The sequence below is a fragment of the Etheostoma cragini genome, chromosome 22, assembly GCF_013103735.1.
Source record: "Etheostoma cragini isolate CJK2018 chromosome 22, CSU_Ecrag_1.0, whole genome shotgun sequence".
Lineage (NCBI taxonomy): Eukaryota > Metazoa > Chordata > Actinopteri > Perciformes > Percidae > Etheostoma > Etheostoma cragini.
Genome location: NC_048428.1, coordinates 147026 through 167675, shown reverse-complemented (window position 1 = coordinate 167675; position 20650 = coordinate 147026). Strand labels below are relative to the sequence as shown.

The window sequence follows — 20650 nt, the reverse complement described above, 5'->3', positions numbered from 1 at the left end:
GTGCGTAGTGATGTGCATGTGCACCTGTGCGTAGTGATGTGCATGTGCACCTGTGCGTAGTGATGTGCATGTGCACCTCACTTCCCCTCTCTCTCTCTCCCTCAATTTCAACTTGAATTTCATGTTGCTTTATGGGCATAACTGAAATAAATTGGTCTGTGTTGCCAAAGCATAAGACCAACCATACATATAAACAACAACAATGAGTAAATCCATCAATACTAGTAAACAGGATACTTATGATATAATTGTAGATACTAAACAAATTATGTGAATGTCCCTCAAAGTGTACTTTGAAACAATAAAAACTGATAATATATCAAATTCTCTATTTATTCCTCCTTGTATTGTGGCAGGAGAAGACATGTTTAGCTGCAAGCCCTGCCGTGCTCTGCCATCTCTCATTCTCTCGTTTCTCTTCTATTCTGACATGTGAACTCCTCCCGGTGCTTACACTTCAACTGACACATTTAACCCTTGCAGTTGTCCAATCTTTTGCAGATTTAATGCAATCACTTCAACTGAAATCATCTTTCAAAATATGCCACTTATTTTTTTCAGACTTCCATTTCAACTCACTGATTTTAACCTGACATCTCAGCTGCTTTCAGTGCTCACACTTTAACGGACTATTCTTATATAGTGCTTTCTAGTCTTAACAACTACTCCAAGCTCTTTAACATAGTACAGGAACCCTTCACACACTGCCACCTTCTCATCAGATAAACACAAACACATTTACACTCCGATGGGTAGCATCGGGGGGGAATTTAGGGTTCAGTGTCTTGCCCATGGACACTGTGACATGGGACTGCAGAGCCAGGGATTGAACCACCAATCTTCCAACCTACCACTGAGCAACAGCCGCAGACATTTTAACTGACAGTTAAAATGTCAATTTATACACTTGAGCTGACACTAATGTCTTTTTTTTTTTGACATTCCACTTTGCCTTACACCTCCAGCTTAATTCTTCCTTGGCTGACATTTCTGCACCGTTCTAACTTCCTTTAGTATTTGCATTTTGACTGAAACTTGAACTCCAACTTTAACTGTGTAAGTATTTCACATATGAACGTTCCAACTGCAAAATCTCCGCAGAAAGCACAGAAAATGAAACATCTTTTTTTTAATCTACAAAGTCCAAGAGTGTTCTATATCTGGAAGGGTGATGGCAGAGCTGTCTGTCACCGAGGTTGGTCTTGTGTTTGTGACCTCATTAGAAATGGAGCCTCCGGAGCTCACAGGGACCAACGCAGCGCTGACCTAATGACTCAGCCCCAGTGAGTTCTGGGTAAAGTCTGATCCCAGTACGGGCTGGACTTATAGGCATTGTGGTGTTGGTTGGATTCAGATTCAAAGTCAACACAGAGGCAAAATATGGATATTTGCCACAGAAGGAAGAAAAAGAAGAAGAAGAAGGAGGGAGACAGAGGGAGAGGAAGTGACAGAAAGAGGTGGCGGAGAGAAGTGTCAGACTCTGCTTCAGTCCCTGAGGATCTTGTTTAAATTGGCATGTTGCAGGGAGAGCACAGTTAGACTGAATTTAAACAGCTGCCGGCTTCACCCACAGCAACACACACACACACACACACACACACACACATACACACACACACACACACACACACACACATATATACTGGGGCCCTCCCCTGCTCCTAAGTTTGCGTGCGGAGCTGGGAAATTCTCCATGCTAATGTGTCAGGGTTTGTTTTCATCATTAAATTGCAAATGTTTAAATATGCATCACACACACGCACACACACACACACGAATATGCTCACACACACACACACACACACACACACACATTTATCCTGTCAGAGCATTGACACTCTAATCCTTGTTTTCATACGGTGTCATCCGTCAAATAAAGAGCTGGAAGTCTCTTCTACCCATGTTTGTTTTTCATCCACCACTCCCATCATTTTTCAATCATGTTTTATTTCTAACGCAGCGTTTCTTAATCTGTGACGCAGCTCCACGCTTCCCTGGCTGTATTTCCACACGGACACGCGCAAGAGCTTTTCACAGCGCGGGACAACAATTAGCTTGGGAAATGATTTCCATTTTAGAGTTGTGAAATAGATGTTATATGTTTGTGTCAGGATAGTACAATTGTGTTCATACGGATAATAATTAACACAACCAACAATTTACTTTACAAATCCTAAAACTCACAAAGCATTATGCCAAATTTTCCAGGAGAAATTGACAAATGAAATGAGAGAACAGTGTGTCAGTGTGAAGTCTAACCCAGTTTCTCACTGTCAGAAGTTAGCCAGGCCCGGCAAAGAAAAGATGTTGCTACGACAACCTGCGCCAACGTTGAATGCTTGTTGTATAAATAAATATGGCAACAAAATCCAATCTGAGTCCCATTCACTTGTTGTCCACAGCTGCCAACAGCGTCACTTTGTTAACTCAGGACTTCCATATCTGTCTGATATAAGTAAAAAAAAAAAAAAGCTGATATTTTTTGCTATAGCATCACATTGTATAAACTTTGGCTTGGCTTGGGACAAAGTTCAACTTTCCTACCTATGCCCTTTTTTACCCAAAGTTTGCTTGGGGCCTTTTTTCATTTTTATGGGGAAAAACAGCAAACCTTGGCTTAAAGATATAGATTACCCAGTTCAGAATAAAGGAGTGTGAAATGCTCTTCTTAAAAAAAAAAGTTTATTAACATTTTTCACAATTAAACACATGTGCACATTGTGCAGTTCCAAACTAACAGAGGTGTAGACTAAAGTCTACATTGTGTCACGTAATAAAAAACTAAAATATAATAGACAAACAGGAACAGCAAACATAGGTCAAAAGAAGTTAAATAAAAAAATTTAAAAAGAATTTAAAAAAAACTCTCTGTGACATTTCGTGAAATGCGTTGTTGCCCAAAGTCGGTGCAGGGATATCCCTTTAAAAGTTATATTAGTTCATTGCTTATTACTTTATTGGAAGAGCCATAACACCCCAGAATGATCCTCTTTTACTTCTAAACATGGACGTTGTCCTTGTTTTCCCTCTCCAGAAAACCCCCCAATTATTGGATGAAGGCCAATGTTCTTGTCGTCCTTTTGCCCAGTTAAATAAATGTTGTGAAAGCACTTTATTTTCAGCAGGGGGAATGGAGATAATTCTAGCTTCATGGATAATTCCACTTTAATCTCTCTTAGAGGGGTCGATAACAAAAAAACCATCTTTTTTAGTGAGCTGTGATGTGTCCATTTGTCCCACTATGAGTAATATGAGGATATTCTTGTGACTCACGAGCAACAAGTTCTCAGAAAGGGGAGAGAGAGAGACTTGGCTTGGGAAGGAGGAGGAAGGGGGGGGGCATAATAACATCATTGTGGCTGTTTGAAGTCACATCAGGCCTATTTCCCAGATACAGTAAGTATAGGCTGTCTGCATGTCTGCTGGCCTCTCGCCACTCAAAGGCCACATTCATGGAGGCTCTGCCGCCCTCACAGAGGGCAATTGGATCCACCGGATACCCTTCCCTTCTCACGCAATGTTGTGTAAACCCGGGGAAATTGACCTCAATACGTCCTAAACAAGTTAAGGATGAAGATGCCGCACCCGCTCACATGTCTCGGGCATGATAATGTGGTGATAGTTTTATAAGTACCCGCTCTCATGCACACATAGAAGCAGCAAACGCCCGTTCCCCTGTGTCGGTCAGTGTTTTCTTGCCTGAGCTGATGTGCCGTTGGCTCTCTCCACAGGCGCACGGATCACCCATACCATCTGTTTACACTTTAATCCTTTGTCTTGTTGTGATGGCTTAAACAAAAGAATTATCCATGGCTTCTTTTGGATCACTCTAGAGAAGTCGCTACAAAAAGTTGACGTTAAAAACTCAGGACAGCCTCCCTTGGTGAGTTTAACCGCGTACTGATGAATAATGAAATTGATTGCACTCCACAGCAGCAGCAGAGACATTTCTTTAAATTCCCTCACATTAATAGGGCTTCTTATATCATATAATCCGTGTTTTTCTTGATCTATCACTTACTCTGTCATTGTAATTCAATGTCAAGGCAGCTGTGCATTTTTTTGACTTTTTTTGTTTTGCCATCTCTGAGCGTGTTAATCCTCCATTTAATCCTTCCTCTCTTGTGGTGCCACCACTCCTTCGCCTGGAGGCCTGGACAACCTCACCCTGCCTGCCTCCTGGTGGGGCTTCAGCCTGCCTCCCACTCACTCACTTACTCCCTCTCTCACCTTTCATTGCTCTCGCCTTAGTGACTAAAGCTGTTGATTCTTTACTTTTGCTGCTTTGCCCTCCTCACCTGTCCACCTCATGTCACCCCTGCTCTCACTTCCCCTTCCCCACCACTTCGACATACCCTTTTAATGTCTCCGCAACTACTAAACAAGAAGACTCTTTGCAATGAGGTCAGCATGTCACGAAAGATGATACCATGAATGATTTTAACACAGTGCTGTGTTCTAGAGAGGTGGATGGGGGTTGCAAAAAGGCAAAGAAACCCTATTGCATAATTCATTTGGCCATCACAATACAGATTCTCCATCCATCCATCCTTGAACCAGCATCATTGTTAAAATGTCAGATGGACCAATTCATGTAGAAACCCCATAGACTTGACCTAATTGGCAGAGTAATCTGGTTGCTGATGATGTTGTTGTTCTAGACAATAAACTATGATTCAGATTTTCCAGAAAAGGATTGTAGTGTTTTGTTGTTGTTGAAAGACTGTATTTTTTCTAGTCAGACCTGAAATATTTGCAGGATTTGGAGAAATTAGTAACAGAACAGAAGATCACAGAGATTACAGCCTGACTGCACAGCTAATAGATTCTCTTGTAACACCTCTCATGTTTTAAGTCAGCAGCTGGATGGATAGCAGAGTCACAACACCTGCCAAAAGCCTTCAGGCCTGAGCCTTTGCTCTTGGCAGGCCTTTCCTCCCTGCTACTTACAGTCCTTCTCCTTCTCATGCAACAGCTCCTGGCCAAATTCTCAGTCAATTTCCAGGCCATATTGAGGCTGTTTTTGTGGCCTTCCCTCCCCTGCTGGTAATGTCATGACAAAAAACACAAACTGAGATTTGATGAGCTGGAAAATCTCATTTCAGCTTGTAAAGAATATAGTATATAATAATATATAATATATATTATAGTCCACTCAGTGTAGAGTTAAGTGTCAAAATGTCAACTTTGACCGTGCAGCTAGAGTGCAGGCAGTAACATTTGAAAGCTGTGTTTGTGTATATATATATATATCTCTTTACAGTACACCCATGCATTTACACTCTGGGCATATGCTTCTATGCTACAAATTGTTGACCCAATCATGTTGAAGGCTGCTTTGGTCTACCTCTGTCTGAAACCGTTGTTTATAAAATGAATTTTGATTGCTAAAAATGCCACTGTTAATGTAAACTGCATATCCTGCAATAACAGAAAGCTCAAGCACATAACTAAAGGAACTAAGGGGGGCGGGGCTTAACAGAAGGCCAATTAGTCTCAGAATTACAACAAGCCCTGGGTGATAAAATATGTTACATTTCTGTACAAATACAACTGACATTTTAACATAATGTTTGCAGTTTGGCACGGCTAGAGGAATACTAGGGACCAAAAGACAAGGGCTGTCTTAATGAGTATTTGGGGAGACGGCTCCATTTAGTTGAAACACTAGATTGTATACATTTAAAGGGGGATGGGATGTCATTTTTGTGCACATCGTTTCAACATCCCTGTCAGTTCTTATTGGTATCAGGTCTCAGACCCATCCTTCGTCCAACAAACCAGATCTTTGTAAGAATTTTACAGAGCCAGCAATGTGAAGCATCCCTTTGTTTTGCTGTCTTCCTAAACTTGTTCAAATCACTGGCACTCTCCTTCTCTCTGCCCACTCTCCTCCTCTGGTTCCCTGTCACCCCCAGTTACTGTATCCTCCTCCTTGGGGCTGTCCTGTTGGTAGGAAGGTGATGAGAGGATAGGGAGGTGTTGGGAAAGACAGAAACAAGAGGAAAGAGAGGAGACAGAAAGATGGATAGACGTGGTCAGGACAGGACAGTATGAGGTTCATCACCGTGTTCCACACAGAGAAGGAAGTCCTACACGTGGAGAGACCACCGCTTTACGTCCACACCACCGCCGACTTCTAAAGATACAGGAAGTCATTCATTTCCAATCGAAGCTCCAAGCTCAGCTGGAAGGAGGCTAATCTGTCGGCGTTGCGTTTTGGGCGTTATGGGCGTTATGAGCGTTATGAGCTATGACGCGGTTCAGCGGATAACGTCAGCATCCAATCGGAATATAGACATCTATCACGCTGGCTGATTCCAAAGAAACATACGCTGTAAACTTGTGTTCCTACCAAAACATTAGTTCAGAGAAAAGTTCATAATCGCCGTTGCTGGGTTACCTATCCTTTATGATATGATGTTGTTTGCGTATAGGGAGCAGTTAACGTGACCTGCAGGGCACATGGTCTCTCACAATGAAGTCCTGCACGGATCAACAGAGGTTAAAGCCTGTCAGCTGCTCACTAGGCCTGCATTCTAACAAGCAAGACAACCGCTAACAGACACCGCTGTGACCAATTAACAATACAAATTCTGTCATTATATATGTAATTTATAAAAGGCTTCTAGTGTCACTGCAGTGGCAGCTTGTTCTCCTGCGGTCGAACAGAGAAAGCAGTTTGATTATAGTTTGATCATAGTTCCTTCCTGAGGCTATTTTACAGCGGCACTGTGGCTCTGTCCGGCGCTTAGTGCCGCCCGTTAAGATTGTGATTTGCGGCTTTAAAGAAATGCCGGTATACCAGAGCAGGTTTTTCTCCCATCCCAAAATGCTGTGTGAACTAGCCAGACCTTCCTCCGCAGCGTTGTGGAGGGAGGTCTGGACATGAGACCTGCACTACCAAATGGCATCATTAATCACATGTGGTTTATGAGGTAAAGGTAAACCGTTTCTTCCTATGTATGCATCAACCACATGAAGACAGAATGGGACTACAACAGGCATGTCCCCAGCAACGTGGTAATTAATTCCCTGCTTTCTGCTCAGTTAAAACATGGTTACAATGTTCTATTTTCAAAATGCCAGAGGTTCATTGATCTGAAAATCCGCTTAAGCGGGTGTTGCATTTCTACTCCGCAGCCACAGGTTGCATGTTTGTGTAGCCAGCAGCGGAGGAATGCTTTGAGCACAGAGAGCCAAAAATAGACATGCTAACCCTTTAAAAGCAGAAACACTGTCTCTTTAAGACATTTGTGTAGTGTAGTGTAGTATTCCGTATTAGTGTGTGTGTGCGTGTGTGTACATTTACTGTGTGTGTGTACCGCTGACTGAGCAGGCGAGAGGGTTGCGTGACTACTGCAGACGAGGCTGTGACCTCAGAAAAGTGGTTATGAAAACGATCTGTCAAAGTGAGCAGAGAGAGAGAGAGGGAGAGAGAGAGAGAGTAAACAAGAGAGAAACAGAGGAAGCGAGCAACATAGAGAGAGAGAGAGAGAGAGAGAGAGAGAGAGAGAGAGAGAGAGAGAGAGACTAGCCCTGCAGAAATGAGTTCATTTACGTCCTATGCTGCACTATCACTGAATGACACTGGAGAGCTGCATACTCCTTTAGGTCTTCAACGCATAAGTGCATACACTGCACATCTCTCCTGTTGTACTCACTGTAGAGACAGTTTGTCTGCAGTATTTTAACAGATCCACGAGGGAACAACAGTAATAGGCCAGTTGAGGCAAGCGGATAGTGTGCTTACACAAAAGCAAGACAAAAAAACCATACACAAAATGAGATTTTTGTCACTGAGACCTTAAGGGGGAAAAAGAAGAGCCAGGTGTCAGGTTCCTACTGTGGCATGCTCTGAGTATCCAGGAGAGATTCCTGAGGCTGGCCACATGGAAACAATTGGAGACGGACAGAAGATAGGGAAGACTTAGAGTCTCGCATTGAATAACATATTGAGAGCGATTTTTCTTCCTGACATGAAAATAGAAGGCATCAGTCTTCAACATATAACTTTTATTTCCCTCTTACAGTGATGTTATGCTTTTAATGTTTCCGGTGCGTTTGAAATAATTAGAGGAAGGATACCAGGTTAGTTTCCGTAATGTGATTGTGGTGAGACCAGTGGCTGTTTATGCTCATTGCTGGGTGAGCAAAGGAGAGGCAGTAAACCTGTAATCAAAGAAAGATGTTCATTTTTAGCAGATGCTGCATATTTTGTTAACCAAGCTTTGAGGACAAATGAGTGTAGATGTGCCTGAGAATTTGTCCATCTGAAAACAGAACCGGAAAGTCATGTATTTGTAACATTTAACAACTTCTCAATAATAATTATGGGATTCATTTAATTTCTGGAGGGAATAATGTAATACCTTTACTTGAGTAAAAATAGGAAAAGGCTGTACAGTTAATAATTCATAATTATTTCTGAAGGTCTACCAGTATGGAGCTAGAACAGTGACAGTAACCTGTGGTATTGAAAATCCAATTTAGCATTGAAACAACAAATATTGGCATTGAAAACTGTTGAACTGAAGTATAAAACACAAACATCAAATAGTAATAATCTCATAATCCTATGATATTATTTCATTTATCTTTATTTGTTTGCACCATGATGGGTTTTTCAATGTCAATGTACATTTTTTCTTGATGTCCGTGTCTTTTCAATGAAAGTTTTTTTTTTTACGCTGTCAAGATTTTTACAATGTCACTGTTTTCAGTTTCAACTTTCTGTCACTGTTTTGGCGTAGGGAGGAGGGGCCTGAGGGGAGGCATAAAGAGGGCGTGGCTTACGGGTAACTTACAGCGGCTACTGGCGAGAGACCACACCTCCAGACGAATCCTGCCATTTTTTCACACAGATGCAGGCTGGTTTAGTGTTAACTTTTAATGTAGTTTGTCAGTGAATGCGTCCAGCCTTTTAGTGAGTGTGTGATTTGCCTAGAAACCAATTATGTGAAAAAACGGCCGATATGAACAGACTTACTTGAGATTTGGAGGTTCCAGGTGAACGTGTGGAAGACATTGCAGATATGCGGTTTTATCAACTCTGGGAGGATTCGTCTGGAGGTGTGGTCTCTTGCCAGTAGCCGCTGTAAGTTACCCGTAAGCCACGCCCTCTTTATCCCTCCCCTCAGGCCCCTCAACGCCAAAACAGTGACAGAAAGTTGAAACTGAAAACAGTGACATTGTAAAAATCTTGACAGCATAAAAAAAAAACTGTCACTGAAAAGACACGGACATCAAGAAAAAATTTACATTGACATTGAAAAACCCATCATGATGCAAACAAATGTCAAAATGAAATAATATCATAGGATTAAGAGATTATTACTTTTGATGTTTGTGTTTTATACTTCAGTTCAACAGTTTTCAATGCCAATATTTGTTGTTTCAATGCCAAATTTTATTTTCAATACCACAGGTTACTGTCACTGTTCTAGCTCCATATACCAGTTTCCCCGGCTCTGTCTTGATACAGGGGTAAAAAAAATCAAACATATCTGTGTTTGGTGCAGATTGCGTGTGAACAGTAATGCTAGCCTTTAGAAGGCACAGTGGAGCACATTGTATCCATGCATGAGTCGCTCAGCAGGGACAGCGGCATGACGGAGGGAGGGCATACCGGGACAAGGGCCGGGAGTGAGAGAGCGAGGGAGAGGGAGAGGGAGAAGGAGAGGAGCAAAGAAGGGTGAACGGGTCTGATTCTTGACAGTTGTGATCTTTGTTATGAACAGGGTTGCCAGCTTTCCCGCTTTTGGTGTGAGATCCAAGCTTTTAAGCCCTGTCCTCACTCTCACATACCAGTCCACCAAGAAAAGCGTAATTATAGCAGCAAAGCTTGTTGCCTAGCTTGCAGATTTCTTCGCCACCATTCAACATGTTATTGAGTGTGAAAAAGAGGCAGCACTAATATCAGATACAGAACACTGTAAATATATCTTATTGTAACTATATGTTACTGCCATGCTATAACCTGCAATCATTTCACTGAAAATCAAAACGACAGACAAAGTAAGCTTGCTGAAATGTGAAATTTTAGGGCCTTTCTTTTTCTATTTTGAACAGAACCACCCAAACTGATAGTGATATCTTTACATAAATAAAAGCAGACATATGCACATGTACAGAGAGTGCAAACTCTATTCCACAATCTGTTAGGAAAATTGTTTATGCACCCTTCTTACAGTTGAAAGTGTTTTGTAATGAGGTGAGAGTAGGTAAAAAAGAAGCTTAGTGCTTGTTAAATCCTGGGCAGCTATGAGTACCTTGGCCAATAAAAAAGTAATAACCAATAATAGCTCACTACTTAGATATAATTCTTACAGCTAACATAACCCTCAAATTATCAAAAAATGGATTGGATTCCTTGCAACGCTCTTTTGCAAATACAACTGATCATTTTCATTCATTAAATAAAAAAAAAAAAAAATCCTCTAAGCTTAACTATTAGTCAAAATAATTCATAATTTCAGCTTTTTTAACTCAAATGTTAGGTATAATTCTATATAATTGAGGGTTATTGACCATGGATTCCAAAAAGTAGTAAAACTAGTAAGCCGGTGTTAGTGAAAAATAAAAAACGTCTAATGATATTAATTTACTTTTACCTTTCATTGAAAGGCAAAAGGCTACAATTTAAAAAATTTAAATAGACGCCAGAAGTTTCCACGTGTAAAGGCACAATATCACTGAGAAGGAACTAAAAGGGATCTGAGAGCTCAAAACGAAAATACATGCCTTCCTTAACTAAAAGGTTTGAGGCCTCATTTAACTCACTCAAACATCTGTAGTGCTTGTAGTTGGGGGGGGGGGGGGCAGTGCATTCCAGAGCTGGAGGTAGTTTAGCGCAAGGCCCAATCTGCTATAGTCCGAAGATTAGTCATGAGTGCAACGGCTCAATAGGTCATCTGAGTTGGGGTTTGGGAGAGTTCTTTCAGGTGGACTGCAGCAGTCTCATGAATAATGTTCACTGACAGCTCAGGAGAAGACTTTTACACTCTGTCCTGAAGGTGGACCCAAAATATGCTGAGGAACAAAAAGTATCTTTCTTTCCTGTTTGTGGTTTAAGGGTTTGCACTGTAACCTTTTAGGAGAATCTTCCATATTTCAAATGTTCTCAGGAAACAAATCTCTTCTAAATCCCCATCCCCATAACCACTGGAACGATTCGGGGAGGTTTATCTTGTCTCATTGCAGATTAGTACCGCCCCATGCGTGAGGCGAGCTGCGGCTAGTCGTCAGAGCAGCAAACTGCTGTGACGTGGCGAGTGCGGAACACACACACACACACACACACACACACACACACACACACACACACAAACACACACACACACACAGACCGTCGAAGGTGTGTTGCTTTCGATTGTCGACATGTGGCTGTTACCACAGCCAGAAGGAAAATTAGTCATCCTCAGTCTGCAGGTTTTAGCTTCACCTTTTGGTATCAGCTCGCTTGAAGCTTCGACTAAAGTGGTGTTAAATAAAGTACCTGTTAGCAGGTACCAGGGACTTTTTTCATAATGGAGAACCAAAGGAGAGTGGAGGCGAGTACCTTGCAGTTGAAAAACGCCATGAGATTCATAGCTACTGCATTTTCCAGACCAGTAAAAGACTTCAATAGGTAAAGACTATCACACACGCATCTTGCACACACATATTACCCTTCTTTACCAGGGTCAATATTTACAGTTCGTCCTCTTCTGCAAAATCACTCTGTCACACTGCCTTACCATCTCCCCCTCCTTTCCTGTCTTTCACTCGCTCTCCCTGTCTCTCCCTGTCTCTCCACTGCCAGTCACAGTTACTGGATGTCTCAATGGCAGAGCGTGATCAAGGCCAATTATGGTTTCTTTTGAGCGTGCAGGGCATCCTGTGGAAGCATTACATTACAGGCAACTAGTGCTAGTCCATCTCTCCCTCCTTATGTGTCTCCACCCCTCAATCTCTCCATACCTCGTGCTAGTACTACGTGTAGTAATTCATTTTGCACACAGCTGTTGCATCCACTTGGAATGTGGGTAAATGGGAATTTAATGGTGTGTCATTCATTATGTATATCGGGGCGTTTCTTTCTTGTCCTGGGGCGTCCTGGAGGATGTTCCATACCCCACTCTAATGCTTTTCCAAAGGGGATTCTTGTGTTCTACAGTATGTCTGGCACGGCAGTAAGTGGATCTGGTGACCAGACCTGATACAGTTGGACCCTTTTGTAGATCTTCTCCTTTGATTGTGCAGGAGAGTGCAAATGAAATTCGTATTGGACAATCTTGGTTCCAAAGAAAAATATCCCCGTTCGACATGGAACACCTGGCTTTTGATCCGTGCACATGGGCCCGAAGTTGTTGTGGAACTGCTGCAGCCTCAGAGACCGAATGTTCAAAAGCAACCCGGTGTAACAATCCAGAATGGAAAAGCTAGTGATTCACACATAGACAATAACTCGTATCATTAATATCATCTAAATCAGTGGTTTTAAATCTTTTTTGCCCTGTCAGATAAAGTCAGGTACCCCTTCATTGACACTTGACTTGTTCCAAATGTATTTCTTTGAACTGATTTTAAATTAGATGGTATTTAGTATTCAGTTGTTAAACTAGTTATTTCATTTTATTAATCAAGTTATTAATATAAATATAACCACCAATATTTAGGTCAGTTTGACGGAGTCTGCAATCATGTTGTTTCTTGATGTTTTAACTTTCTTATTAGCATATTTTTAGCTAATTATTTGAACCATTTATGCGTTGGGTTTGGTTAAATATCAACCATTCATTTTTATGTTTAGCTACAATTTCAACCATTATCTGTTATTTTTGGCCAACTATTTCCACTAATTATTTGTTGGGTTTAGCTAACTATTTTTAGCTAACTATTTCAACTACTTATCTGTTGTGTTTAGCTACAATTTTAGCTTTGTATTACTTTTAGTATTTAGGACTTTTATTATATTACTATTATTTTTGACAATTGAACCGTTAGCTAGACTTCCTCGCTTGCTAGCTGCTTTATAAATGTGTAAAGAAATTAAAAAGAAAAAGTAATAATGATACAAATGCTTATTTTCAAAAAATGTGATGTTTTAACAAAATGGCTGGGAGGATGAGGGTTATTCTTAGACATTTTATTTTAAATATATATTTATTTAGATATTTATTGCGGTGATACAGTGATACAGATCCAGCAGTAGGCTATTACAAAGCATAGACCTCCAAAAAGGCAGTGTGGTGGTTCATTAGCCACTCTCTATTGTTGGACGTGTTGAAGTGAAGCAAGCAGGGCGTAGGAAGGAGCTGTCGACATATGTACACCAACACAATGGTATGGTTTCCCTCTGCTTCTCCAAAGGACGCTGCCTATATGCAGACATGTACACACACACACAGAACACTGGATCCACACATGCTGCTTTTATTTGATTTACAGCTGCTGACTCTTCTCTTGTAAAAAAATATAGATATATTCGGTTCACCTGTTAAATCAGTCCTCAAATTTCCCATCAAATGCAGCTTGCATCCGCCTAACAAGACTGAACCGGATGTGGAATACAAGTGGAGAAATCTTGACTTGGCTGACGTTTCTTTTTCTTCCTGTACTTTATGGAAATGTAAAGCTTGTTCATATGACTCCATTCAGTGATCTTTATATTTTACTTGATAAATAGTTGTATCAGGCCAGAGAGGTAAATAAACTCCACATCAACCCTTCCCATCCCTAATTAGAACCAAACTTCTAATTTTATTTCTTCTGGTTACTATCGTCTTGAGGATTTTTCTGTGATCATTACAGCCAAATTCAAGACCTCTGAATTGCATAATAATAATGCTGGGTTCCCAAGAGTTGATTAATAGTATAATCAAATAATGAAAAGACTTTCACTGGGGACTGCTTTTTGTGTCAGGTTACCAACACACACTTATTAACAGTGCTTGGTGCCTAAAGGAGATAAATCTTGTGTCTGGTCAATATGCCACAATTTGTCCGTTGTGGGGATTGATGCATATTTAAAGATGACTTTGTAAAAAGAGATTGTTGTCTCTGTGTAAAATATCATTGGTTAAGTGTGAGGTGCAAGAGAACCCTCTGCCCGGCTTCTTGCCACTCCAGTGTAGTTTATAGTAGTTTATTTTTTTAGATTACATGGAAATTACACAGCATAAAGTGCCTCCAAGAAGCCATCACATGTTTCTTATCAACCATTAAGTTGAAGCTTTAGTTCAGTTGTCTCGGATCACCTCCTCATCATCAGGATTGGTGCTCCTATCGCTCCTATTTCATACCAATGGCTCCGTAGGAGACGTTGCGTGTCCCTGCTGCAGTGGTAAGACTATTTATGGATTTAACCTATGTTGGGAAAAACTCAGTGGCATGTTGCTGAGCTAACAATGTCTGAGCGCGTTCCCTGTGAGCTTTGCGAGTGCTCCTTTGGGAAGAAGAGAGAGCAGGTTAAGAGAGCGACTCAGAAAGAGAGGAGGGAGAGAGCAGAGAGAGCGGTGCAGTGAGGCTCTCCAGTGCATATACTGACCCCGCTGCCGTTGCGTGCCATGGTTTGTTTTCAGAACTGGCCACATGTTTTACATTGCATAACTTCTCAGATGTGGTTTGTAAATCACGGAGTATTTTGGCCTATAGAGGTGTGTGTGTGTGTGTGTGTGTGTGAGAGAGAGTATTTGCAGACAGCCACCTCACCTAACATCTTAAGCGTATTCATCTTCATATAAATATAATTTTTCATTAATGCATGCAGTTCTCACAGCTGCTGATCACACCATCAACAATGAACAATTACTGAATGGTTTTTGTAGGGAAACGTAATTTTCCAGCCATTCATACAGTTAATCTCCTGTCTCTGCCCCTGTTTATTTCACAGCTGTCTGCTTGTGTCTCACTGTCCTAACTGTGGGAGCTGTGGCTCAATTAACGACTAATTGAAGGTCCAGGCCATGAAAACAGGGAAGTCTTTGTAGTGCAGTTTGCACAGGTGGTGAGCATCACATGTTGTAATGGTGTCAGGTTTACGCATCAAGGCTGCACACATGGGCACGCCTGTATGCACAGTACACTAAAATAAGGCAGGTGGCAAGCTTTGCTTCCTTTCTTTTTCCATAATAGTGTTAATTTCTAAGCAAGGGTGCTTAGACAATACCTGTTAACGAATCAGTTAAAAACTAAACAGTTCTGAGATGTTCCACTTAGGAACATGCAGAGCAAAACAACTGTCTCTTAAAATAGTTAATCTGTCCAGAGATGCCCTTTTTGGATCTCTTCTACATGTTAATGTGCAGTGTGTGTGGAGTTTGTCCATATTATATTTCAGATTATGGAGTTGTTATTGTTGTTGTTGTATTATTAATTGAGAGTACACAGTGTCAGGTTACAAACTTTCTAAATTGATAACAGAAGGGCTTTTATTCTGGTGTTTTTCCTGATTAATTGACATGCCGTTTCCATGGGTACATTAACACCAAATGACAGCAACATCAGGACTGAATCAGCATCAATAAAAATGCCATGTAGCTGTTCTGAAGACTCTCTGTTATAAACCAGAGATCAGGCATTTTGTAGTGTTTCTCAGAGGGCTTATATCAGTTGGTCAGACTGACTCATCCCAAAATAAAAATGCTCGACCACAGCATTTCAGACTTGACAGAAGAAATATGTTGACATTTAAAGACGTGTTTCCAGAACAGCTGCCATGTTTATCGAGATTTATAACCTGAAGCCATGGCAGGTGGTGCATTTGTGTAGTTTGGTATAGGATGAGATCTTCTACTGTAGATGAAATAGTGCTTCTGAGACTTGCCAGACCACAATAAGCAAAGCAACATTTGTGAGCTAACTGCAACTGGTTTATACGTACCAGAAGCATGGTTGCTCATCATTATAATTCACTATCCCACTGTTGAAAGATGGTTCTTCTATACAGTACCCACCAGCACAGGACCATTCTTACCAAAAACTCGCCTTGGGATTCAGATTTAAACACTCTTTATCTTAGGGTGACCAGACGTTCCCGATTTTGGCGACCTGTCTCCGGCTGGATCTGTCCCCGGAAATGTCCCCGGTTTTTAGTGCAACTGACAAACCCGAAATTGTCATGAAGCCGATAGTCGCACCCCCAACACACGCAGGCTCCAGACAGCCAGAACCAGCACTGCTCAGAGATGTTTTAGAAGCCGTATTTTAAGATGCTAAAATCCCTGATTATTTACCTGGAGTCTGGTGTGTTTAGCGAACGTAATTTCACAGATTTTCTGTTTAAAAAAAGGATCTCAATCTTTAACAGAAAAGTCGACCTCCTTACAAATCCTTTCCATAATGTTGTCAGCCACTTAGAATATTAATCTGATTTTGTCAGTAACAAAACGAGCACTTTATGAACGTAAATACAAGCTGGACAATAATCCCATTAATTTACATTGTCACTTGTTTCTCTGCTGCCGACTGCAGCGATGTCGTTTAATACTGCATCAATGTCAAAGGAAAATATGTCCTCAACAGTTTTTATTGTATCTGATTCTCAATGAGGGCTCAGCCCCTAATCAGAACAGCTCTAGGTCTAGTGTCCCCGTTTTAAGTTTCACAAAAATAAAAGCATGACGTGTTTCGAGGTATGTACGCCTCTGAGCTGAAAATGTCCCCTGATATTGTCTGAGAAATCTGGTCACTTTACTTTAGCTGTTACTTTAAGCCAACTATTTGAAATATTTATCCGGTGTGTTTAGTTTAGTTGTCCAACCATTTATTGTAACTTTTAGCTAACTCTTTCAACATTTATCTGTTGTGTTTAGCTTATTATTTCAACCATTTGTGTTACTTTAAGCTAACTATTTCAACACGTATCTGTTGTTTAGCTAGTATTTCTATTTCTATATTTGTGTTACTTGTAGTTAAGTATTTCAATCAAAGCATCATTTTATTATTATTATTTAGACAATTTATCCTTTAGCGACTTGCTCGCTTGCTTGCTGCTTTACAAAGTGTGTGTAAGTGTGTAAATCCAGTTTTACCTGTTACATTGCACTTCTACAGCATGATAATGATAATGTTCTAAATGTAAAGTGTTTCACTGAAAATAGTTTGGAGGTGGAGAACCAACCATTTCTCAGCAATGACATGTTTTCGGTACAGTCGACCAGTCACCGTGCACCCTCCCTTGAACACAAATCCACCACCACAACACACACGCGCACACACACACACGCAACAGTTTTTTCTTGCTCTGATCTACTGACCACCCACACTGCAACCAAAACTTCCTTGACATGTGAGACTCATCAGACCTGCTCTTTAACTTCAAAACTGCGTTTGTCTTAAGGTGTTTCAGCCATGGCAAAATCACAATCGTTCTCAGAAGGAATCCCAAGGTATATTGAATCATTGCTTTCATATTTGAACAAGATAAGTATCAGTCTGTGTTTCGCGAGTGCCGGGAGCTTACAGGGGATATGCATTTCCTTTGACACACACCGTAGAGAGAAAGCGCGGTTGAGGTTAACCAGATGAGGGCTGTTGTAGAGAAGAGGTCTCATTTGGTCACGAAAGGACTAGCTATGGATTTAATGGGGATGACAGGTGAATAAATGGTTGAAATCTATTAACCCTCCCACGACACCAGCTTAAGCTATGCACCTAACGTTACCCTGGCCGCTGTTGCTATTGTCTCCTGTACGTGTGTGAATGTGAGTCTGAGAGTTTATGTGTGTGTGGAGGCGTGGTTTAGCCCAGGAGTCCCACCCTGCTGCACGCGATGCCTGGGAATCCGTGCTGGGTGAGGATTTACTGAACACGCTTTAGGGAATCCCAGCTCTCCTCTTCCCACATAGGCACACACACACACACACACACACACACACACACACACACACACACACACACACACCTAAAGGATATAGAGCTGACATCAGGTGGAATCACTCATAAAGATGGCGTTCATACGCAGACACACACTCACACACAGCACTTGGATGAAAACACTAATGTGGTGCACATAAATGCTGCACACGTGCACACACACAGTCACACACACACAAACACACACACACACACACACACACTTACACCTAAACACACACACACACACACACACACACACACATACACACCCACACACACATACACACACACACACACACCTAAAGGATATATAGCTGACATGGTTAACACTGATCAGGTGGAATCACCTCATAAAGAACGCGTTCATACACACACTCACACACACACACACAAACACACACACACACTCACACTCACACACACCACTTTGATAAAAACACTAATGCGTTGCACATAAATGCTGCAGACGTGCACACCTGCACACACAAACGCACATGCAAACACACACACACGCACACGCACACGCACACACACACACACACACACACTCACTGACTCCCAAACACCTTCAGAGCTGTCAGACCTGACACTGATCTGATGAGATCACACACACTAAGAGAGCCCTTCCACAGAAATGCACACAACTCCACACCTGGGACAGCCAATCAGAAGCCCCCTTCTCTGCTCTTCATTTCCAAGTCTTTTCTTTTGTTCCTCATGAAAACACTGAATCTTATGATGCTGTGTGATTATGTGCCAGATTAAAGATATACACTCAGCTCATACTGCATGTGATTTAAAACATATATAGACTGCATGAAAGAAGCCAGAAGCATAACAGTTTATGTTCCAGTTGGCAGCATATCCACCGACTTGTTTGGCTCAAGAAAATATGAAATTGAGATGCAGAAAGCCAACTGGCGAGTTAGCTATGTAGTGTTTCCATCCAACAGTCAAGCTCCTTTAATCACAAATTAGATTTTAAGTCTAAATAAATTTGTTTCAGAAGAGCAAAAAAACATGAAGTTCTAATTTTGTGTCAGGATTATCTGTCTTTCATTTAGAGGTCCAAATCCATGTTTGAATTCTTCAACATTACCTGCCACTGTATAGTGTAAGTAAGTCAACGAAATAGAAAAATAATTTTAAAAATGACATCATTTTTTAAAATTCTAATTATTTAGTATTCACATAAGAATTTTCTGGGATTATTTAGATCATTAAATGAGCAGTGATTAGTCCACATTTTCCCAAGCATATGCAAGGTGTAATCACTTTGTCTTTCTTTCCTCCTTTCCGTTCCATCCGTTGCCCTCTCCCCTGCCTCGGGGATTCACCACTGGTGATCCAAAGGGACTTTCTCCATTGTGGCATAATGAGCCTAAATGTTTCGACAAGGAGAAGGTGTGCCCGCCGAGCAAGGGGAAGAGAGAGGGAGACAGGAAGGCAGAGGTGATGTCAGGCGCTGTCTTTCACATCGGGTTGTGGAAGTGTTGAAAGGAGGGAGGTGTTACAACATCCTTTGTGTTAGCTGGAACATTCTTCCTAAATAGCACACATAGCAAATAAACCCACTTTACACCTGGATTCATACCTACAGGTGACCCAAAACATGTGCAAAAGCTTACACAAATAGCACATAGTGTATAACACACGTTTAAATATGCAAGGAAAGATGAGGACTTAACCCTTGGGATAACCTCCGGTTGTGTCTATAAAGTATAAACTATCACCCCATTCTGTCTTAATTCTTCTTAGCCAACTTCATTCCAACATATTACCGCAAGTATAACACGTCTTGCTGGAATTCATGGTCAATAAACCTCATTAATATTAACTTATATTATATAAGCATTGTATGGAACCATCCATGTTATTTTTGAGGCAATTTGGTTTCAAGTGACCCGTATTTCTGATACAGAAACTTTGAAAACGGGTAAAATTTGACCCGAGGACAACAGGAGGCTTAAAGCCTCCAACGTTGCCCAAAGCACTGCTTGTAGACCCCTCTGGACAGTGACGGTGGTGTAGGGCAATGGGGATCATCATGTTGTTGGAAGCTATAAAATAAATCAAGTCATTTGTTGGATGATGCGTATAATTATCATAAAGATAACTGTACAATTAAGGTCAACGCTGTTGCTATGTATCTCTCATGTGCCACCCATCTGGCCCTGCATTAACATGAGCCAGACTGGATTGGGTTTAATACAAACCCCGGGTCCGCTTCACTAAGACCCACTAAGACCAACTATGAAACTTGAAGCATGTTTGAGACACATCTGGAGCTCTCTCTGACTCTCCTTCAGAGGAATCTCCTTCCTTCTAACACATACTTTTTCATGTTATATTGTCCGGTGGGGGAAAGACTTTGAATCTCATTCTCTGGTTGTTTTATGACAGTTCCCACCCTGGCTTCTCTTTAACTTTAACTGTCTTTCTGCCTTTTTTTGTCACGCAGAAAGGATTCCAATCTGTTTTTCTTCCCACTTCATAGTTTGTCGGAGTTTTAAACAACAGCATGGGATCCGCTGTTTGACTTGCAACAGCATGGAGCCACCCTTCAGTTCAAACTTAAGAGTTCTCCTGTAAACAAGTTCACAGTGATTATTAACCCACGCCCTAACAGTCTGTCTGACACTATTATTTTAGATCATTAGTTTACCCTCCTGTTGTCCTCGGGCAAATTTGACCCGTTTACAAAAACTTTCTATATCAGAACTATGACAAAAGAAAGTTCAAAAAAATGTATATATATATATATATATATATATATATATATATATATATATATATATATATATATATA

At 41.1% G+C, this 20650-nt stretch overlaps 1 protein-coding gene and 1 long non-coding RNA gene across 2 annotated transcripts in view; one reads left to right on the top strand and one right to left on the bottom strand.

The window, feature by feature from the left end:
• The window catches only part of LOC117937977, a 76271-nt gene that overhangs the window by 17950 nt on the left and 37671 nt on the right, over window positions 1–20650 (top strand). The window lies entirely within an intron of this gene.
• Window positions 2297–9038, bottom strand: LOC117937978. Its single transcript, XR_004655296.1, has 3 exons — window positions 8990–9038; window positions 5923–5928; window positions 2297–2310 (listed from the first exon to the last, which is right to left on the bottom strand). It is a non-coding gene; the product is annotated as an uncharacterized LOC117937978 (long non-coding RNA).